The sequence below is a fragment of the Cardiocondyla obscurior genome, linkage group LG01 (assembly GCF_019399895.1).
Source record: "Cardiocondyla obscurior isolate alpha-2009 linkage group LG01, Cobs3.1, whole genome shotgun sequence".
NCBI classification, from domain to species: domain Eukaryota; kingdom Metazoa; phylum Arthropoda; class Insecta; order Hymenoptera; family Formicidae; genus Cardiocondyla; species Cardiocondyla obscurior.
Genome location: NC_091864.1, coordinates 9,084,565 through 9,105,323, shown reverse-complemented (window position 1 = coordinate 9,105,323; position 20,759 = coordinate 9,084,565). Strand labels below are relative to the sequence as shown.

At 48.8% G+C, this 20,759-nt stretch overlaps 1 protein-coding gene and 1 long non-coding RNA gene across 2 annotated transcripts in view; both read left to right on the top strand.

The window, feature by feature from the left end:
• LOC139105013 (transcription factor 12-like) overlaps window positions 1-20,759 on the top strand; it is a 102,554-nt gene that overhangs the window by 27,752 nt on the left and 54,043 nt on the right.
• LOC139105072 (uncharacterized) lies at window positions 6,537-15,513 on the top strand. Its single transcript, XR_011546127.1, has 2 exons — window positions 6,537-6,625; window positions 14,885-15,513. It is a non-coding gene; the product is annotated as an uncharacterized lncRNA (long non-coding RNA).

Here is a 20,759-nt window from a genome sequence, read left to right as displayed (position 1 = left end):
TAATGTGATTGCGCGAAATATTTTTGGAAATAAAAATAAAATTATTTTACATGTAAAAATTTTTTAATTGAAATATTAACCGGAAATTTGGAAAATAAAATAAAAAAAAACGAACGTGATCTTCTTGCAATGAGGATTGTTGACGTAGCAAGAGATCGATGGAATAAGATACTTTAAGTAAGAATAGAATGCGCGACAAAGAAAAAAATGGAACGCGCCGAGCAAACGAAATACATCTCTCTCGAAATGCCACTCGGTTTTCGTCCCCTTTTCAAGATGCCTTTTTTAGTGTGCATACATGCTTGATTTGTTAGCATGCGAATGTGCCACAAAATTTATACTGCAGTCACATTGCACTGATCGAGATTCGTTAGTTGATCTATATTAGGATAAATCGATGAGGAAATACAATGTGCATCTAGTCTATTAAGACTAATCGGGATTAATCTTGCGAATCTTACAACACAAGAACTCGCTTCTCTTCGTGTCCATCTTCGTCCTCGAGAAAATTGAATGGAATTAATTCGAAGGATTACACGTGCCAAGCCTGGTTAAACTACCGCGATTCTTTGCGACAATTGTGCACGAAAATCTGCCGAATTAATCTCATCAATTAATCTTGTATGCGCGAGTATTTTATTAATTGCGTTCCAGATAATAATTTTACGTTGCAAGTAATATTTCATTATGAACAATAATGTACATATATATATTTAAAAAATAATTTTATCCAAGAAAAGAAAAAAAATTTGTAAAATTTGCAACATTCACACGGGGTGTTAGAATGTCGGAATTAAATTTGCGCAATATTAAAATTTAGAGATTAAAATAATTTCCAGCGCCAGAATTCCAACCGCCGTGTTAAGTCCGATAATTTCCGAAGGAAGTAGTCTACGACGTGAAAGCGTACGGGGTGCTACTTCCATTACGCCACTTGGTTAACAAGAGGTCAGAATTAAGCCGTACCTACTCGTCGCACGCTTTCGAGAACGATTTCGTTTTCCGTTCGGCTTACGCCAGTGGTGCGGCCCCAACCCACCCCTATATACCCCGTCGCCCTGCAGTTAATGTGTTCCAGGGTGGAACCCTGCCCCTCCCCTCCCACCTTCCCATCCCAATTTCAGTTCTCCTGCCACCCGCTCTCGCCCTCCGCCTTCGCCCCTTCGAACTCACCGAACCCGGGATCTCGGCTTTGCCTTCACGAGAGAACCGTTTCTCTCGTTCTCTCTCGCGCCTCCTTCGAATCGCTCTCGTCCATCTCTCCCGCTCCGTCTCTTTCTTTCTTCCTGCCGTCGTCTCCGTCTCCCGCTTCCGTTGGCGCGTTGCGATCCGCGACTCTCTTTGTTTTAGAAATTAGAAGAGGATTACCGGATCCCCCTTTCAGCTGCGCTGTTATTAACTATTACCTTTTAGCCATTCACCCTCGGACACGATATCCACGAAAGGGTTGTGACGGGGGAAATTAAATCGGTTTCTCGCGGAGGTTTTGCTTCGTCCGCACTTTTTACCGCGTTTACCTTTCGGCGAAATATCACGGGGTTTCACCTCCCTCTCGCCGTACAAAGATTATCGCGTATGAGCGTAATTATTTCCGGCATTCTCTAAAATGCTTTTTAATAACTCCATGCCAAGTTAATATTGATTGGAGTATTATAACGTTTGCTTTCACAAGTCTTCCTTATAAATCACGGGATGGCGGGAATTAATTCGCGCGAGAAAGGGACGGGCGCATCTCGAATCATAGTTTTAAATAGCGCATTTTAAGTTTTTTGTGCACGTAATTATTTTATTATTATTCGTATATATATATCCGCACAGAGATTTTGCCGGCCGCGCGTTGTTTAACGTACAGCGATACCAGTTATGGTTTCAAAATGCTTCAGCCGCGCGTCGTCGTAACGCTGCCGACGACGCGGAGACACCGAGTTCCGTTTTCTTGTCGGTCGACGTTTTTGCCGCGTTTCCCCGCGCGGGGAGAAACGGAGCAGACGAGGAGAATCGACCTCCGACAGCCACGATCTTATTATTTTTTTCACGCTCTCTCAAAAGGGGAGATCGCGCGGGAGGTGGGGACGACGGCGTAAAGAAGAGAAGAAGAGGCATCCGGGTCGACGACTCTTCTCTACCTTTCTTCATCTCCACTTCTCCCGCATCTTCCCGTCTACTTCTGCGTCCTCGTCTTGTTTTCCTCTTCCTTTATTCGCCTCGTCGTCTTCACGCGACCTGATAAGGTGTTAAAGGAGCGGGCGCCGAGGAGGAAGCGCAGTTTACACAGTTGGCCGGGCAAGGTTACCTAATTATTTGCCGGCTGTTCAATGACGAGGCGCCTCGAAGCGACGTCGTGTCGTTCCTTACTCCTCCTCTTTTTTTTTATTTATTTTTTTTTTTTTTAATTCTTTTCCCCTATCAAGTTTTATCATTCATACGTTTCTTAGCCAAACAGGGAAACTATTCTTTATGCCGCTACCACGTGTTGTCGTGAAACAACGGCATTCTCGAGCGGTATTTAAAAGCTAATATACGTCGATCTCCTTCTTTACAAATGAGAGAAGGAGACGCAAGGAATCTAGTCTTCCCGTGTACGAAAAAAAATATTTCGGCAAAAGTTGCCGCTTTTGTGATATATTTTCTTTGCGTATCTCGTTTCTTCATCAAAGTCCGCGATTTTATCGTTTCGGACCGATGGGTAAAGCGTTCTACGATCCGATCTGAGAACACCATATGCCACCGATCTCGAGCTAGTCGCGCCAGCATGGCGAGTGTCTTCCGAGATTTACCGAGGTTGCATTAACCGCAATCAGGAACACTGCGATCAGTGCCATTGAGCTCTTTCTCTCTCTTTCTTTCGTGATCTTCGCAACATCACCGTAAGATTTTCGAATGCGCCGCGTTGACCGGGAATACGTTGATTGTGAAAACTCACGGGAGGTAAGTCCTCTCAGGTGAAGCCGCCACGCGATGATCGATACTCGAGTCGCTGCGCGACCTCTTCTTATCAGCGAGTCGGCAAACGCAAGCGTTGCGTAATTATTTAATTAAATTGTGTCATTATTTGCCATAGCGACTGTACCCGAAACGGTGGCTTGTTTATCTTGTTAGTATATTCCGATTCGAAGTAATTCCAATCGCGGGATTTTATGCCTCGTGCGTTCTCCCCTCTCATTGGAATGACAGAAAATTTACAGGCAAAGACAAAGAGACGTTTATTTAAAAAGATAAGAAGAACCGTAAAAATTCATTATTTTCTTTCGTTTATTTTATTTTATTTTCTTACACTTAGATAAACCGTGATTGTCGCATAATATGTATTAAAACATTTTGGATAAAAAAAAATATAATATAAAATGAAAATTAAGCGTTGAACGCAACATTCGAGATTCGAAGAATTTCAAAATTAGTGGGTCACTTCGCCTTCGGTTGGGATCATTACCGGTCTAAAAGATGAAGTTTTTTCGCCGCTTCTGAAGATGCTTCGATAAGCAGGTATAAACGAGCCCCGAACTATACGCACTGACACTCTCGCATTGTGTCGGTCGTCGCTTTACATTATTTTACTGTCATTACCAGCTTCAAAATAGTGAGAAGTCCTTTATACCTGCGTCGCCTTTCAACAGGATGGTCATTTATTTCGACTGTTTCCTGTTGACTGTTTGTCCACTGTTATTTTATGGCTCATTACAGCGACAACTGGGCTCGCACTTTGTCCACTTTCAGATACAGACTCCTCGCCGCGTTTACATCTCGCTGCGTTCGGCGAATCTAATTTGACACGTGACACGCGTTTTTATAGCGAAGTTTAAGAAGATGAATGCGCGTTCCCCTTCGCGTTAATAAAATACGATTAACCTGCGCCGTAAAAATTGATATTCTTCGCTCGCGCCGTATCTCGAATCGAAACGAGATCAAGTGTCTTCAATGAAACGGCCGTTCGCAATTGATGTCAATCGTCGCTACATAGTAACGGGCAACTATTTAGCCGCGTGCACACGCAAATACTTATATCACACCGTATCCTGCCATCGGAATCTGATTGCCAGCTCGCAATCGGTCATAATCGCCGGTTTATAAACGATCGTATCGCGTCGTTAGGTTCGAGCAAAGTCAGGTCAGATATTAATTGGAGGCTCGTCGACAATTCTCGGTCGATCGATTCTTCCTCCTTTTTCTCTCTCTTTCTTTCCTCTTCCTCTTCCCCCTCTCTTATTTTTTTTTTTAACGAGCCTCGCCTGTCGTATCCGGCGCTCGGCGAGAGGAAAACTGGAACTCTCGCTCGTTTGCCAAGTGGGTTAGATTGGGTCGGGTGAGGTTAGGTAATTATAAACCTTCGGCCAGTCGCGTGGGTACGACACTAAAATTACTCACGAATATCCGACTAACGAGGCACCTTTGGCGCCACGAGATATCTCGTTTGTCCCCTCCCCCTCCCAGGGAGATTTTCCGAAATCGCGCGCGGTCATTACGGAAACCCTCCCCTTTCCGCGGGCCCCCGCGCGACGAAATGAAGATATTCTCGGCCGCGATATCATTAAACTTCGCCGGGCGCGGTAAACAACGCCATTTAACTTGAGGCAAAAGTTAAGGCACGCTACCTTAAAATTCGCCGACGATCCATTATACAGCGGCTCGCGCCGGGCTTTTAATTAACCAGGCGTCGGCGAGATCGGACAGTTTCGAAGAAACTGGCAACGAGACTCGCTGCAACCAGGTCCCGCCGTGGCTTCCGTTTCGCGAATATCGCGAAACGATGTAACTGTCGCGTCCGAAAAAAAAAGTGTAAGCGCACGATTGACGTTACTTGAAGTAACGTGGCGTGAAGGAGTTAATGATAGCTGTACTCTGAATATTTTCGCGGCACGCGTGCATTCGTGTTCACACGCAAACGAGATATTGGGAGACTTCCAGCAGCGACACGAGCGTTAATTCTATCTTTGTTGCTCGCGTATACGTTGAACGAATAGGTGGCGGAGTATTTTCCGAGCGAGAACGAAGATGGACAGCGAGTAGAGAGACTCGTCGCAGAGACGGGCTGCGTTCGGGCAGCCGTCCTCTTTGTCCGCCGTTAGCGCCGCGAAGCTTTTTATCTCGTACGCCACTTTTCCACGGGTGTACGCACGCATCCACCCACACTCTAGCGTTCTTCGGGGTCTCCGTCCTGCTCTCTTTCGCCTGCTCTCTTTCCGACTCAACAAGTGGGCCGATGTTTTCGGCATGGTGCATAGCCCGCGGACAAGAAGAGAGACGACGAGAGAGAAAGAGAGAGAACCACCCGCGCTTCGCCTCTCGCGCTCGCTTGTCGCCGGTACTCGAACGTCTGCCGCTTTGCAGGCAAAAACTACGGGGCCTTTCGCGCTAGGGGTTGGTTCCTACGAGCATGCATGCCGAAGGGACGAAGGGAATCGTCGCCAAAGTGAACGAACGAAAGATGTGAAGCGAGCGCGATCACACAGCAGCGCGATGGCGCGCGCGGGGGTTTTCGTGGTGGGGATAGGGATCTACCGAGGCGGCGGGAAGGTGAAAGTCGTTGCGCTCGCCTCCCCTCTCTGCCGCGTCAGTCTCGTCGCGTATCTTGTGGGGATAGGACCTCGTGTGCTTCGCTCTCGATTCCGCCACTACCTTCACAGCGTAATCCGCGCAACCGAGTGAATCCTCGTCCTAGTGAATTTACCAGCGTGTCGCTCGTCTCGCGCTAACCTTCGCCCTGCGTGAACCGACAAAAGAAATGCGGTGCGCGCGATAGAACGCGCCGCCGCCGCCGCCACCGCCGCCTCCGCCGGACGGGTTTCTCTCTCGCGTGCCGTCCGCGTTCTAACCTCGAAAGCGGCGACCCCCCGACGCCATGCAACCGCTGAAGCGAGGGCAGCAATCGCGCGTGTGTGAGTCCTGATGTGCGTGCACGCGGTGACGTTCCCGAGCGAGCGAACGAACGAGATACGTTCGTGACTTCGCGCGTGGACCAGCGGTTAGGTTTTTCGACGCGCGTCTTCTGTCCTTTGTCTTTTTCTTATCTCTCTCCGTTCTCTCCTTCGGTCGGCACACACGTTCTCGAAATCGCGACAAGTGCGTGGTATGTTCGGCCCGACGGGGACGCGATTCCGCACGCCCTCCCGCTTTACCCGAGCCGCGGACGCCGTGAAGCAGATCCCCGTCACGTGACGACGCGTCCCCCCGGTCCCTCTGCCCGCCTCCTTCCGCGAGCTCCCGGGTGAGACGAGACTTTTAGCAAGGATGACAACGACGCGGGGTTGTTCGCCGCGAGACGCCGCCGACACCGCCGGGTTCTGACCGAAACGGACCCGGAGCGGAGCGTATCGCGTCGGTGACGCGCGCACGCGAAAGATCTATCGAACATTCGTCCCGCACACGGATCGTCCGCGAGCCACGCGCACACGTGCCCCCTCTTCCCCCCCGCGTTCCCCGTGGTGTGCCGCGGTGAATTATGCAGTCGAACACGATCCTGCGTTCCGACGTCGGCAACACGGAGAAACTCATGGGCAACAACAATAATCTCAACAACAACGGCTCGCCGGGGGCGGACATAATGTTCCAGATGGAGGACGAGGGCCTCACGCAGTTGGGCAGCGTCTTTCAGTCGGCCTACCAGTCGATCGTGGGCGGCGGTCCTCAGGTAAAAGATCGAGGGGCACCCTCATTCACCGATCCGATTACGGGGGGAGGGGAGGATGAGGCGGAAAGGAGAACTTCAGGATTTATCTCCAGTCCCGGGGTGCTTGAATAATTAACATACCAGATAAATAACTTATTATGTATCGAGACGTGTCTATTTGTTTCCTCGAACATTATATTCCGCGCAATCTTAGCCTCATCCTTCTATTCTTTCCGATTGTCTTTTTCCGTAGATTGCGGGTTAATTAATTCGCGAAATCCGCCGTAGGCTGAGTGCGTCCGGACAGCCGGACGATTTTCCAACCCCTCAATAAATATCGCAGGAATAATTTATTGCTTTTTTTTTCTTTTAATATTTTTTTACTTCCCCGAAATATGTATAGTCCGTAGCAATTCGAAACCGCTTTCGACTTGGAATACGATTCACGATCCGATGTAATCTGCGCGATATCGTCCGACGTGTGACGCGGAGGGCGATAAGGAGGGTAAAAAAAAATCTTATATTGCGATGCGAGGAATCCCGCCGACAGAGGAGGCGAGTGGAACTTTTCGCGGAAAATCTAAATCCCCCTTCGAATCCCGACGACGTCTCGGCGCGGGAAAGACGTTTTTTCCCCCCTCAAAGCGGATTGCGCGTCAATCGCGAATGGGGGTGGCGGCGGGACGGATTGCAGGGACCGTACACGTTTTACGATTTTCCCCGTGCGCCCGGTGGAGCACGCTATCGGCACAATGACGTCAGAATTACGTCACGATATGGCCGCTCTCACGTGGGCGGGCTCGTCGCCGTCGTCGTCGTTCGGCTCGCTCTTTTTGCGAGCTCCATCCTCTCGGTGCTACAGGCTGCTCCAGAAACTCTCGCGACCTTTTCGCGAAATATCGGATCCGCTCACCGATCGGGAGATGAGCCACGGCGCTAACTTTCGAGCTGATTTGAATAAGCGAACGCCTCGGATGTAGTAGATTGCGACTTAATATGAGATCCCCGAATGTCAGAGGGCAATCGACGCGGCTGCATATTGTTTCGGGAAATACTTTTCCGCGCCCGATAGGTCGGGCGATCGAGATATCGCGCTTCCTCGAAACTGGAACGCGCCAGATATCGCTCCCGCGCCCCCACGACAGGATAAATCCTGCATCCCGTCGAGATAGCGTATCCTTTCTTCCCGCACTATCGATAACGTCGCCGCTCGCTCCAGTTTTGCAGTGCGATCTCGCTCGCTTCGCTTCCCTCCGTATCTCAGAACGCGTCGTCACCGTTGAAAAAACCGCGGAGACGTTCCTCGCCAGACCCTTGCCAAAGTCTCGGCCCCGCAGGGTCGAAGGTGGAGAAGAAACTCGCGCGCTCTCCGTCAAGATGTAGATGTCAAAATATGCGCACTCGACATTCCGACGCAGTGGCTCGCGGGGCTTGTCAACGACGCGATAACACGGACCGGCTTGTAAGAATCCCGCGAAATCAGAAATTTGCGACGCGGGGGTGGGGTGAGAAATATCGCGCCGGGAATGCCAGGACTGCAGTCTCAAGGCGGGGGAGATGGGAGGGACAATGTCTATTCCGACGTAGCGAGTCAGCGCGTATACGGCGAAGTGACTCATCATCCCCGCATTGTTTCGTTAAATGGAATTTCTATCTAATTTAAATGCGGCTTAGCTAGAAATAATGCGATTATGCGTTAGCTTATTCTGTTTGTTAATCTCCTTTGCACACCATTGTTACCCCGTCGGACGGGCGAGGGACCCGAGCGGCGGCGGCGGGCGAGAGAGAGAGAGAGAGAGAGAGAGAGAGAGAGAGAGAGAGAGAGAGAGAGAGAGAGAGAGAGAGAGAAAGACGGAGAGCGCTTCCTTCTCCCTCCCGTCTCGCATCCCTCCGCGTTCCCCTCTCGCCGACTTGCCGTTTTGTACGGCACTGTACATTATTTCAGTACAGTCTACACAGCCGCTAGATCCTCTCTGGCTTATGGACTGCTCGCAGCGGTTCTCCTTTTCGACCTGCGACTGCAAATTTAATCTTCCTTTATCTGTCCCTTTCCCTCCGCCCATCGGATTTTCTTCACTTAAGCGGGATTATTCTGCAGAATATGCAACATGATATATTTACCATTTCCTTGCGATTTAGAAAAAAAGATCTCGTCTCGATCGGCTTGAAAATCGCGATGTAAGTGGATCCACGCCGATGCGATTAATGGAAATTTGACGTAATTGTTAATCGCATCTCGTTGCGATTATAGTCAGGCTCGCCGTTTTCTAACTGAATTATGACGGGCGATAATGCGCCAATTAAGCCGGGGAGCTTGTAACGTTGCTGCAGCACAAAGGAATCTAATTTCGTAGTCCATTTTTAGAATATCGGCGTTAGGTCTAATGGCGCGATCTGTAATTACTTATTCTCGACCGGCCGACCTCTTTTTCGTTCTTCTCCGGCCTTTTGGGACCGGCTCGATCGGACGACTTATTAACGCTAACGGTACAAAAGCGTTGTAATTATGCCCCTCGCGTTATGCCGGGCAGAAGACGTACTTAATGACGCAAAGCGTTACGAGACAAATGAGATCGAGTAGGTCACGCATTTACGCTGTGTTAGATCGACAGCTGTCGGTCCATTATTTCAGCGTCTTTGTCGTCGGTTTCAATTCGCTTAATTGCCGCTTCCAAGAAAATAAAACGGCCAATAATGATTAATCGATGGAATCGGAACTCGCGGGACGGCGTTTTGCAAATTTAACGTTTCACCGCCAGTTAATTATTAACCGAGACTTTTTTTTGCGCACGTAGGTGCAGCTTGGCACGTGAATTTTACAGTTGAATTAAATCTTTATGAAATGAACCGATTATAGATCTCTTTCGGTGGAGCAGTAGAGCATCGTGCTCGACGGACTTCACATTTGCAACTTATTTCCCTCGATTGTTTCAACCGTGGCAACCGCTTCGCCGTTCGTGCCGGAAAGGGGAAAAGTATACGGCGCGTCGCAACGAGAATTCCCAAGGCTGTATTTCGCGGAAGTCACTCCGGATTAACTGCATTAAAGTTTCTCCGCGGCTCCCTTAAAATATTGCAACGGCTTAAACGTTTTTTAACGCCGAAACTTTTGCCTCCCTCGATTTATTCGAGAGCGAAATTATCCGTTATTTACCGACGAGAGCGCGGTGGAGAAAGAGAGAGAAAGAGTGTGGCAAGGAGGGAAAGGAGGGCGGTGGTGGAAGTGTTCTCTCCGTCTTTCTTCCCCTTTCTCTGTTTCTCACTTTTTTTTTCCTTCGCTTCCCTCATCTCTCGACGGTGCTTTCGTGTGTCTGGCGAAACCAGTTTTTGATCGCGCCGGGTTAAGGGCGGCCATTTCCGGTCCGCGCGCGCCTTCCTCCCCCCCAACGCTCCGTTTCTCTCCGCGTCCCTCATATCCGGTACGGCACTTGCAACGTTTTAAACCCGCTGCTCTCTCTGGTACACTCGGACGACCTTTTTTTTTTTTTTTTCCCCCGGAGAGCTTGTCGGGCGTAAAATCTTCCCCGGCGCGGCGTCGGGACGGCGGGAGGGGCGACGGCGGCGCTCAAAAAATAGGCAAAAAATCTACCTTCATTATGAAACGTTATCTTTCTTTACGTCCGACTTAATTAGCTTGCCGCGTCCATTTTTAGGGTATTACAATGCGCCGACCCGGCGGCGCGACCGCGAGTGAAAATTAAGTCACTCGCGAGCAAAAGATCGCAGGTGAATCGCAACGATGGATTTATTAACAGCGACGTTCGATTTGATTTTGTACAGGTCTTTAATTTTTTCTCTTTCTCTCCCTCTCCCCCCCCCAAAAAAAAAAAAAACTGACCTCTCGAAGAAATTTATACGTGTGTGCCTCGATTAATAAGTAGGTACGTGCGATAGACGTTTTGCATTTATCCAGCCGTTTTACGACGTCGCGCCGAGACCTGCCATTTCGACGTTATTAATGAAGATTCATACTACGTGCTTTGCCGCGATGGCGCGTTTCTCTATAAGCTCGTTTCAGCCGGATACGGAGGAAGACGGAGCTAAGAAAAATAACACACATCTACCTCGCCGCATAATAAATTACTTGTCATAACTGCTCCCATTTTTGCATAATCCTATCGTGGATTAATGAACTCAATTTCTTTGTGCTTCCGGTGCCGTGACAATTTGGAGGTCGCCCGCGATCCCCGCGTTATCCGTCAGGTCTCGCGCGGACTCGTGCGAAAGCTCGCTCGGTTTTCCGGAGCGGCCGATTAATGCTCGGATAACGTGTCTGCATATCCGGATTTCTCGAAATAAACTCGCGGCTCGGGTCGACGCGAAGAAGAAACGTGAAAGCGAAAGCCGTCGATCGCGGTGGTCCGGCGGCACGCCCGCTTCAATTAAAATGAAAATTTGAGAGAATCGCGCGCGCAAGCTGAACCGGTCAGATCGTGAAAGCCGCCGCCGACGTCCTCGCCAAATCGTCGTGACGTTTAGCGTTTTACGAGCGATTCACGCGCGGCAGGCAACGAAAAAAATAACACTCGCACGCTGTGGAGGTCGGTGTAATTGCCTCGAGAAAGAGAGGGGAAAAAAAAAAGAATCAATGAAACCGATCGGTCCGTTACGTCGCTCCGTTTCACCTGCCTTCCCACGGTGCGGGTTACCGGTGCGACGAAATTTACTTGGAATAAAACGTGGGCCCCGTCGACGTTGCGTGTGTATTTGGCCGCGTGTAAATGTACCATGTCTCGAAACTCCGTTCTCGTTCTTGTGAAATAGCCCAAAGTGATCGGCAACGTAGAATCTAACATCGAAGTTAATTTATTCTGAAATTATACGCAGATAGCTTTCAGGCCTTTTTTTTTTTTTTTTTCTTCCCTCGTTAGCGGTTCTGTGTTTTTTCATCTTAGAAGTTGGAGTATTTTGCGCTACAGAAAAATTTCGGCGATATGAGAGCCACTGATCACGCGAGTACTAGGTTAAAAGCGGCAATGAATAGAATTGATATAAATGGGACGGCGACCTGGCTTCGGTCTCGAAGTTGATTGTTTTTTCTTTCCCCTATCGTTGAATTGGTCGACAAGTGCCACTTTATTATTGCAGCGAGTTCATTACCGTGCTTTTGCCGAATCCGTCGACACGAGTCATTAAAGTGGGAAAATTTGATGTCCGCGAGACGTCGTCGGTTTGTATTAACGAGCACGTGACTTTAATTAAATAATTTTTACGACTTGTATTGTGGTGATATTTTTATCGGTTTTCCGTTAGGACTTTATTTTCATACCAAGTTGTTCTCGAGCACTCGAGCATTATTATTTTACGAAATAATCCAGAGAAACGGTGGCGGTAATTTAGCACGCGCGAGACTCGACCGAACATTAGCGTTATTTCTGCGGCATTTCTAAATTGATATCTTTCGTATTAAATTAATATCTGCTTGAGAGATATATTTCTTGCGGTATCTAAGCGAGATTAGATCCGAAAGAGATGAGATCCGCTGGCCGTGCTCGTGTTTGCCGGAGGACCGCGGAAAGCTAGAAACTAGGAGTCGCGGAAATTCCATGACGGCGGCAGTTCCGGTCGATCGTCGCCCGCCCATCTCGTAATCTATGGTTGGGATTAGCATTAGTACCCCGACACGTATGCGTAACCCATATGATCGTGCTTGTAGCTACAAGTTAAGTGCGCGCGCGCGCGCGCGCTATTGCATATACATGTTCGCATGCACACAGCGAACGCGTATCCTGCTCTCTCTCTCTCTCTCTCTCTCTCTCTCTCTCTCTCTCTCTCTCTCTCTTTCTCTCTGGTGCGTGTATCTCTCTACAATTTGAAGCACAATATATACATACACGCGTGCGCGCGTCTAAACAGATACGATAGATACGGCGGCTACAAACATATTCGCGCGCGGCAGCGCGCGCGAGGTATAATTAGACGCGGCCTAGAGCCGTACTAATAGCGGTATCCTAGGACCCCAACACACGTCCGCCGATATAACCATTGCTGGTAACCATTATCCCCGGGCTCTGTTTGCACGGATACGTCGCCTCTGGGACACGCGTACCCCACGCACACACGTGCATGTGTGTGCCCGCGCTCGCTCTCGTATCTACCGTTATATGCGTTGCGCATATTCTATGCGTGTGTATGTACCCGGCGCGAGTCCGGCATACGTGTACGCGCGGCATACAAGGCGCCGAGCGTGTTTATGTGCGCCTGTTTGCGCGCGCGGACGCGCGATCCTAATGAAGCCGCTCGCGATTATGACAATTAACGCTGGCAAGATCGAAAACGGCCCGAAAAATGGGAGGCAAAGATCGTTACGGGATGCTGCGCGCCGCGCGACTGATCGCCGACCCCGCTCGCGCGTTCTCGTTTGATGTTATATTTTCGGTCGGCTCACGCTATAAATGCGGAACGCATATAATCGTAAATTAATACCCGGGCAGTTACGGCCGCGACTCTATTCCACGTTGCACCCCGAGCGGTTATAAAGTATTCAGATAGCGCTGTCTGCGCGCCGGCTTTCAGCTTTCCGATTAATTTCGGCGAAATTAGCGATCTTTGCGAAATCCCGCAGAACATTTCTTGTACAATTAACGAAAAAATTATCATTTATCGTGTAGATATATCTAATCGCATTTTTTAAATATTTTTTTTTTTATTTTAATTTATTTTAAAGTGTATTATTGCGCACGTGATATCACTGCGATTTCAATATAAGCGACGGAATTCGGAAGCGTTCCGGGTTCAAGCAGGTAATCTGTAAAGAATCGAGTGTTTTAAATTTCCATCGAAATAAAAATACCTACTGTTTGGTATCGCGTCGACTTTAGCGCGCGAGAGGCTACATCGGCCGTCGTCGGATGAATACTTGATGCCGAAACTTTAGCCGGCCCGAGTTTCTTCGCACTCACCCGGCATTTAATATATGCCGCGCAAAAGTAGGACGCCGGTACGTTGAAACGACTGCTGAAAACGTCACTATTAGGAAGTAACCGCGCGCGGCGTCGGATATCTCGATTATCTTCCAACAATCATCCACCCTACGAGCCGCGGCGTGTGTATGCGCTCTCGGGAGGCGCGCGTGTGTACACGAGCCCTCGCAAACGGGCGTGTGTACACGAACGTACACGCGCGTACATCCGCGCGTACGTACACACACGGACGTTCCCTCCGTATATTCCGTCGGCGTAATATAGCAATGGCACATACGTACCGCCGCATGCTGATCCGCAGCGACGCGCGCGTGTGAGTACTATATGGACACCATATATACGTCCGATTATTAGTGTGTCACACACGCTTGATTTGGTAGCGGGCTTATAACGCCCGCTATAGCACCGAGAGGCGCCAGCTGGATGCGTTTCGAAACATATCCCCCCGACGTGTCCCCCGCGAGCGCGAACTTCCCTCCCGCGCGTATTCGCGACCCCCGATCCTCCGCCGATCCTCCGCATCTCGCCGATGATGATGACGTTGATGATGACAGGACGCGATTGCCGAGCTGGACCGCGATCGAGTGACCAACGTTTTTTTTCGGGGGGAGTAGCAGAGCGTTGGTGGACTAAAGGAACTCATAATTTCGGCTGAAACGATCAACTGGAGTCTTTAGATCGCGCGAATATCTTCTGATATGCTATTGCAATAATGCGTAAAATCCCGACACTTTAAATTTTTACTTAAAAAAAGTTTTTTTTTTTTTGACGGTGCACGTTATTTACCACGGAGTTGGTATTCGTGAATTTTATATTAATGAAATAGACCTGCGCGATCTCTTTCTTCCGCGTAATTGTATAATTAGATACGGTGCACAGTCGTGCGCGCATTTTAATTATTATTCGCAACGGTATGGAATTTATAGTCATGCTAATTGTGTACGGCGTCAGTATTGATACACATCGCGGCGACGGCTTGCACGATCTGCGTGCGCCAATAACACGGCGTGGAGAATTTATTAACGTGGTCGTAGGACAGAGAACACGCGCGGTCGCTTAACGACAAGAGTAAACGCGACGGAATTAGGCGTTGCGATTAGCGTTTCCGCCGATGGCTGCGTGGACCGCCGATGTGGGTCTCTGATCTTAATATCGCGCGAGTGGGCGTCGCCCGTGACGACCGGACGGGACAGGATAGTTCGATAGTCCAACAACTGTCCGTCGTGGTCGGAGATTTTTAACGCATTGTTCGCCGGCGAAGGCGCGAACACGTTCCGAATCATTCGTGCCACAATTACGCGCTCTTCATCCATGATATATGTCTTCTAATAACGGTCTCGTTCTCTTTCTGTTTCAGGTGAGTTAACAGTTCCTTTTTTCATCGCGTGCCGATTAGTGGCCCCGTGAGCCGGTAAGAGATTTACATTGATCTGTTAAGCGCTCTTTTTTTTTTTTTTTATTTTTTTTTATTACATCTTTTAATTTGCAACGACGTCTACTGTGAAATTTTCAATTTCACGCTCCGCTAATTTTTATCTTAATTCCGTCACGTCTGAATATAAATAGGATCTATATAATTTAATACTTTGACGGAAACATTTGCGTATATTTGGTACAATTATCTTGTTAATTAGATAGGAAGCTTTTTTAAAAATTGGAACAGAATTTTAAAGTACCCTCTTAACAATATTTTTAGTAACGTTTTATTTCCAACTACGCTACGAATACTCGTCGGGTTTAAAATGCAGCTTCTGTTGGAATAAATTTCCATTTTCTTGAAATATAAAATCCAACGTAAAATAATTATTTATATTTCGTTCGTAAGTAAATTAAATTATTCTAAGTTGAACTGGGAGCGAGATAAAGCGTGATTTTGCGGCTGTCTAATACTCGACGAGAAATATATTGCATCGAGAGCTCGAATCGAGCCAGGGAGCAGCAGCGAGACGAGGGGGCTACCGTGAAAAAAAAAAAAAAAAAAATAAAGACGCGTAGGGACCTGAGTCCGCTCCGGGGCGAAAGAAAACGATGGAAACATGGCGACTTTCGGGCCATATGGCGTTTACGGGTGCCCAAGCACCGTAAACTTTCATGGACGTAGTCTAATCTCTCCTTCTCTCTTCTGGTCCCCGTCTTACCACCGTCGGCCCTGTTCCGCACGAGAACAGAAGCCTTAATCAGCAACCGCCAGACTCTTAAAGGATGACGAGTGGTTTCGGCTGAAAGTCACGGAGCGAAGGTTCTTCGCCCTTTGCGTGTCTAGGTCGGGCTCCACTCGCATTGTTCCAGAAACTACGTTCTTCCCTGTTCGATCTGCGCCGAAATCTATCTCGCTCCTTCTTTCACGCGATCGCGACGGATTCCCTTCGTTTAAAGCTCTCTCTCTTAAAATTTTCTCGTCGATTCCGTCCTAGCTGCTCGTGATAAGGAAATAACGCCCCTATCGTCAATCGCAACGAGATAAGCCGCCTAGATTGAGAGTAACGGATTACGATTATCGCGAGGAGTTGCGCATGGCGTGCGAAATTAACACTGCTACGTTTGATTGATTTCCACGGCGTTTCGCGCCTTCTCGGGAACACTGCTGACGAAATCGCCTCGGGCCGGATTGCTAAGTTGGCCGAAATTATGCGAAAGCGTCTCCGGTATTAGTAAACATTTCAATCGTTGCACTAAAGTTCCTCCGTCTCTCGCGAAGCGGCACATTCCGCACACGGTGGAATACACAATGCGCCGATTCATATGCGCGCTTGCACACGTACGCGCGAGTTCGCGTCCACACGCGGGGGCATTCTTGCCACCGAAACGGGCTTCACCTTCGACCCGAGGGATCGATCTGCATAGCGGGGTAGCTCTCGCATAATCGCGTAAAACGCGCCCGACGGACATGCACATGCAGGCGGCCGTTGGGTAGGAACCGCTCGCATACATACAGGTGTGCATGCGTGAGTATGCGTGTCCAGTGTATGCCAGAGCTCCATAACGCGAGTATGTAAGCCAGGTTAGGCGTCCCGGAGAGAGGGTGCAGCTCTCCCGTGTCGTCTCTCTCTCTCTCTCTCTCTGTCTTTCTCTTTCACCCTCTGCACGAGATAGACCCTAGATTAGGTTGGCTCGAGCCAGTTCCGATTTTCGTGCTGATCTCACGATAGATCGTGCCTGTTTCCGTGCCTGTCTCCATCTTCCACACCCTTCCGCAATCTTCGTTGAACGTCTGTCGAATCGCTACTATTGTTTACGATTACGTTACAATTGCGGTACTGTCCCTCGCTTCTTCCGCTTGTGGCGCTAATTAGGTATAGCATCAGGGTTTATCGCGATACGAAGTTGAACTCGGGTGAACTCTGAGCGAGGAGAGGGATTAATTTTTGGAAACTTGCGGCTTTGATACAAAGTACGTTTAACTTTTCTTACATGAAAATATTCGAGGCAACCGAATTTCTTGAGGGGCGGGGGGGGAGAGGAAAAATATTTCAATACTTTTATCGTAACGCGCCGTTTCGAGGCGTTCGCAAATCCAATTATCTTCAGATGAGATAAAACGGGTACGTACGAGTTATATTGCATCGGGGCCCGGAATAGAAGCGCCCGAGTTTCGATTTCTGCGGAGATCATGCGGTAGATCGTGCCTACCTCGGTGCCTGGCCCCCAGATTACTTCCCGGTGATCTTCGAGCGGGCGAGCCCGAGCGCGGGTTTACGTCTCTACAAGCGCGGCTCTTGCCATTGTGTTGTCGGCGTCGCTACGCCGCGCGATGTCGTGTATTCAGCGAGTCCGAAACTTTTCGCGGCCGTGCACACGACTGACAAGGAAGTCACGAACCAAGTTTTACCTCCAGGGACGCGTTTAACACCGTTGCTTCGCTCGTACATTCGTACCCGCGGCGATTTTACACCGGCCATTAAACAGCCGTTGAGCAAACCGAGTCTCGAACCCGACGATTAGTTCGACGGAATCAACAGCCCGCCGGCACGTATAATTCAAACCGACCGCGTGATTGATTTCATCAAGGTAATAACATTTTTTTTTTTTTTTTTTTAATAAAATATCTTTGCCAACGAACTTTATATCGCGTCACCAGATCTGCAAGATACCGCGCGATTTTGCCGATCATTAGGAACGGCACCTGGCGTTATCGCCTCGGGATAAGAGCAATTTCCAGATAACAAAATACTCTATAAACACGGTAAATATCCTGAAATTCACGGTCTATCGTCGTCCCCGATCTTTGTTTTCGGCCGGAGGAATGCGATAGCTGACGATCGCGAACTTATCAAGGCGTACGTCGATAGTCCCGTACCGATTCGCGACACCTGGCCTCGCAAGTAACTCAAGAATTAAGTCCGCTCACTGAAATACGCCGATAAGATAATTTCTCCCCAGCACGGCCGACTCGCTAAAACGAAGACGATATTCGCGATTGAACGATTTCTCCGCGGTGATACGCTATACCTGGTGATGCAACGAAACGGACAAGCCACGTGTACGTCGCTCGCAGGCAAGTCCGATCGATCGCGCCGGGATTACCTTATAGACAATTGCTCGCTCGTGGACTAATTTCCTGAAATTGCATCGTTCCGCATCACCCGAGCGATAATTGTCGCCGATAGATAGAGCGATTTCGCGACAAAGACCCGGGCACCGGCTCGATTTCGCGAGGATCGATTTCGCGTTATACCGTGTGGCGAGATAAAACCACTGTCCGCCACTTGCCGAGCTGCGACTATGACCGGCTCTACTGCAAAATTATTGACTTTGTCTATAAATACCGTTCGCATCGCGGACTATAGTCGGTCGGTCAGGATAGCGACTCTTCACCCTCGAGCGGCTCTTTCCTTTCTTTTCTGCCAGAGTTTTACTCCGTGAAATGATTGCAATGAATACAGTGAACCAAACGATAACGCGATAAGATTATAAGAAGCACTGCAACTGTGTTTTACTATTGGTTTTGTTGATAAACTTGACCGATCTTTCGCGAGACCTTCGCATACCGATATCGCTCTAGATAAACGATCCGCGCGCGGTCGAATCGAGATTCTGCGTAGTCTAGTGACGTCGAGGACCTCTCGGCGTTCCTTGAACTTCGGTCAGCCGATACGCACCCTCCTCTTCTCACGCACTTTCCCCGGAGACACGGATTTTAATTCGAGCCGCGGCGACCGGCCCCTTGTAACCCGATACGAAATTACGAGACGTGGTCCCCGTTCCGAGTTCCGGGCCGATGGCAACAGGGAGTAGATGAGCACGGGGGGAGGGGTGGACAGGGGAGATCTCTTTCCGCACAGTCCTATGGAATTATGGTTTCGTTGGTCAGAATTATGGCCACGCTCTGCGTCCGTGACCGGGTCATTTCCTGAGCAGCCGCGTAAGCTCATTCATCCGGTTTCTCTTCTTCGGTCGCGCACTTCGTTTCGTGTTTTTCTTTCCACGTCCCTGCTTTTTTTTTTTTCCTCTTAGATTTTCGACAAACCTTAATATACCTTAGTCGTTCATTCCTTCGGACGAGATGGCGTTCGGGCGAGAGTGCCTCTCTGGCGAAAGAAATTACGGTTGAAAAAAAAAAAGCACGGGGGGGGAAAAAATGTGGTCCTCCGCCGCAGGAAAAACTGCTCCCTCTCGGATCTCGATGATATACACGGTCTAGACCGGAATGACTTGGCGTCGCGACGCCGCGTATGTTTCTTTTTGTAGGCATGATTTGGATAATAAATCGTTTGCCGATGCCGGAAGCACGTATGGGACACGGTGAAGATAAAGTTGGTCACCAATACGCGTTGCTCGCGAATAAGGAAGTCCGAAGATCAGTTCGAAATAGAGCGGCCGACAGCTTTGATTATGGTCCGAAATAATAGCGAACGTGATAACACGAATTTTTCGAGCGGTATCTGCGAAACTCGCGATAAATCTCTTGTTGTTCGAGAACATAACTCTCTTGCTATTTTTTTATATTTTTTTTTTTTCCTCACACTTTCTTCATATCGCCGAGATAAGCGTGATACAATCGCGAGGAAAAACATACCCGAACATTCTCCCGGTTGATTTCGTTGTTCTCTTGACACAAGTGCGCCTAATTCGGGGTCGTTTGTCCTCGGCTATTGACAATTAAATTGTGCACCCGTCGCGATAATAAAACATCGTCGTCCGGCTTTAATTATCGAACTTTTTGTTAAAATATTTTTAACTCTGCGGTTATAGATAAATATTGAAATTACTTCATAATTAAACATTAAAAAAAAAAAAAGAAAAAAAAAGAAATAAACCTGTGAAACTTTTCTGCGACAACGTATCGCATTGTCGCGTCATTCTTTTTTCCCCTTTCAAAATGTCCGAGGGATTGATTCGAATTGATTGGCTCTTAATCGCGGCGTTATTGTTTTCGAGACATAAGCTCATTATTATTGTGCGTAAGACAACAGGATTACCAGCCGGCCGAAAACCGGTTGTGCATGATTTTTTTTTTTTTTTTTTTTTTTTTTAACCCGTAATCCTAGGTGGAAGGACCTGTCCGGACAGCGTGCTGTCGCACGAATTCGAGAACGAATGAACGAAAATCCCTGACTCCCCGCGGCTAGCTCGCCCCCCATGACCATTGTTTCCGATTTCAGCGTGGTACCGCATCGCCATCATTCTCTACCTGTTTCGGAAAAATCATTCGGGTTTACCCAGATGCGGCGTGGCTTCACGGCTCTCGGTAGCAGCGAGACCCGTGAAACCCGCTTACCTCGATCTAACGCAATTAAAATCGCGTCCCGAGAAGTTTATCAATCTTACGGCGAATCGAAAGAGCGATCGGAGAACACGAGTAACCCTACGGTCGCGTCGGACTGTTGTTATCGTGCTATCAAACGTCGCAGTTCGCGTTATACTCCACCGCTGCTTCGAGTTTAATATCGGCGATCTACATTTAAATATATTTTCAACTCCGCTGTTATCGGCTGCAATTTCGAGCACGTTGTTTACGCGCGTGCTTGTGATTGCTTGTATTTATATTAATGTTGACAGAAGTGCATAGTATTTGCTTACGCGTACTCGCGTTCCTACGTGAACACACGCACGTATGCGCGCGCGTACACTCGCATCTTCCCGCATGCCCCGCGCGCATGTATGTGTGCACGGGGAGGCAATGTGAAACGATGACGATGCCTATGTGCTCGTACATTCACGCATATATGCGTGCTAACGGCGCTTACGCATGCGCATACGTCGTCTCCGTAGCAGCTGTCCGCCAGGTGCGT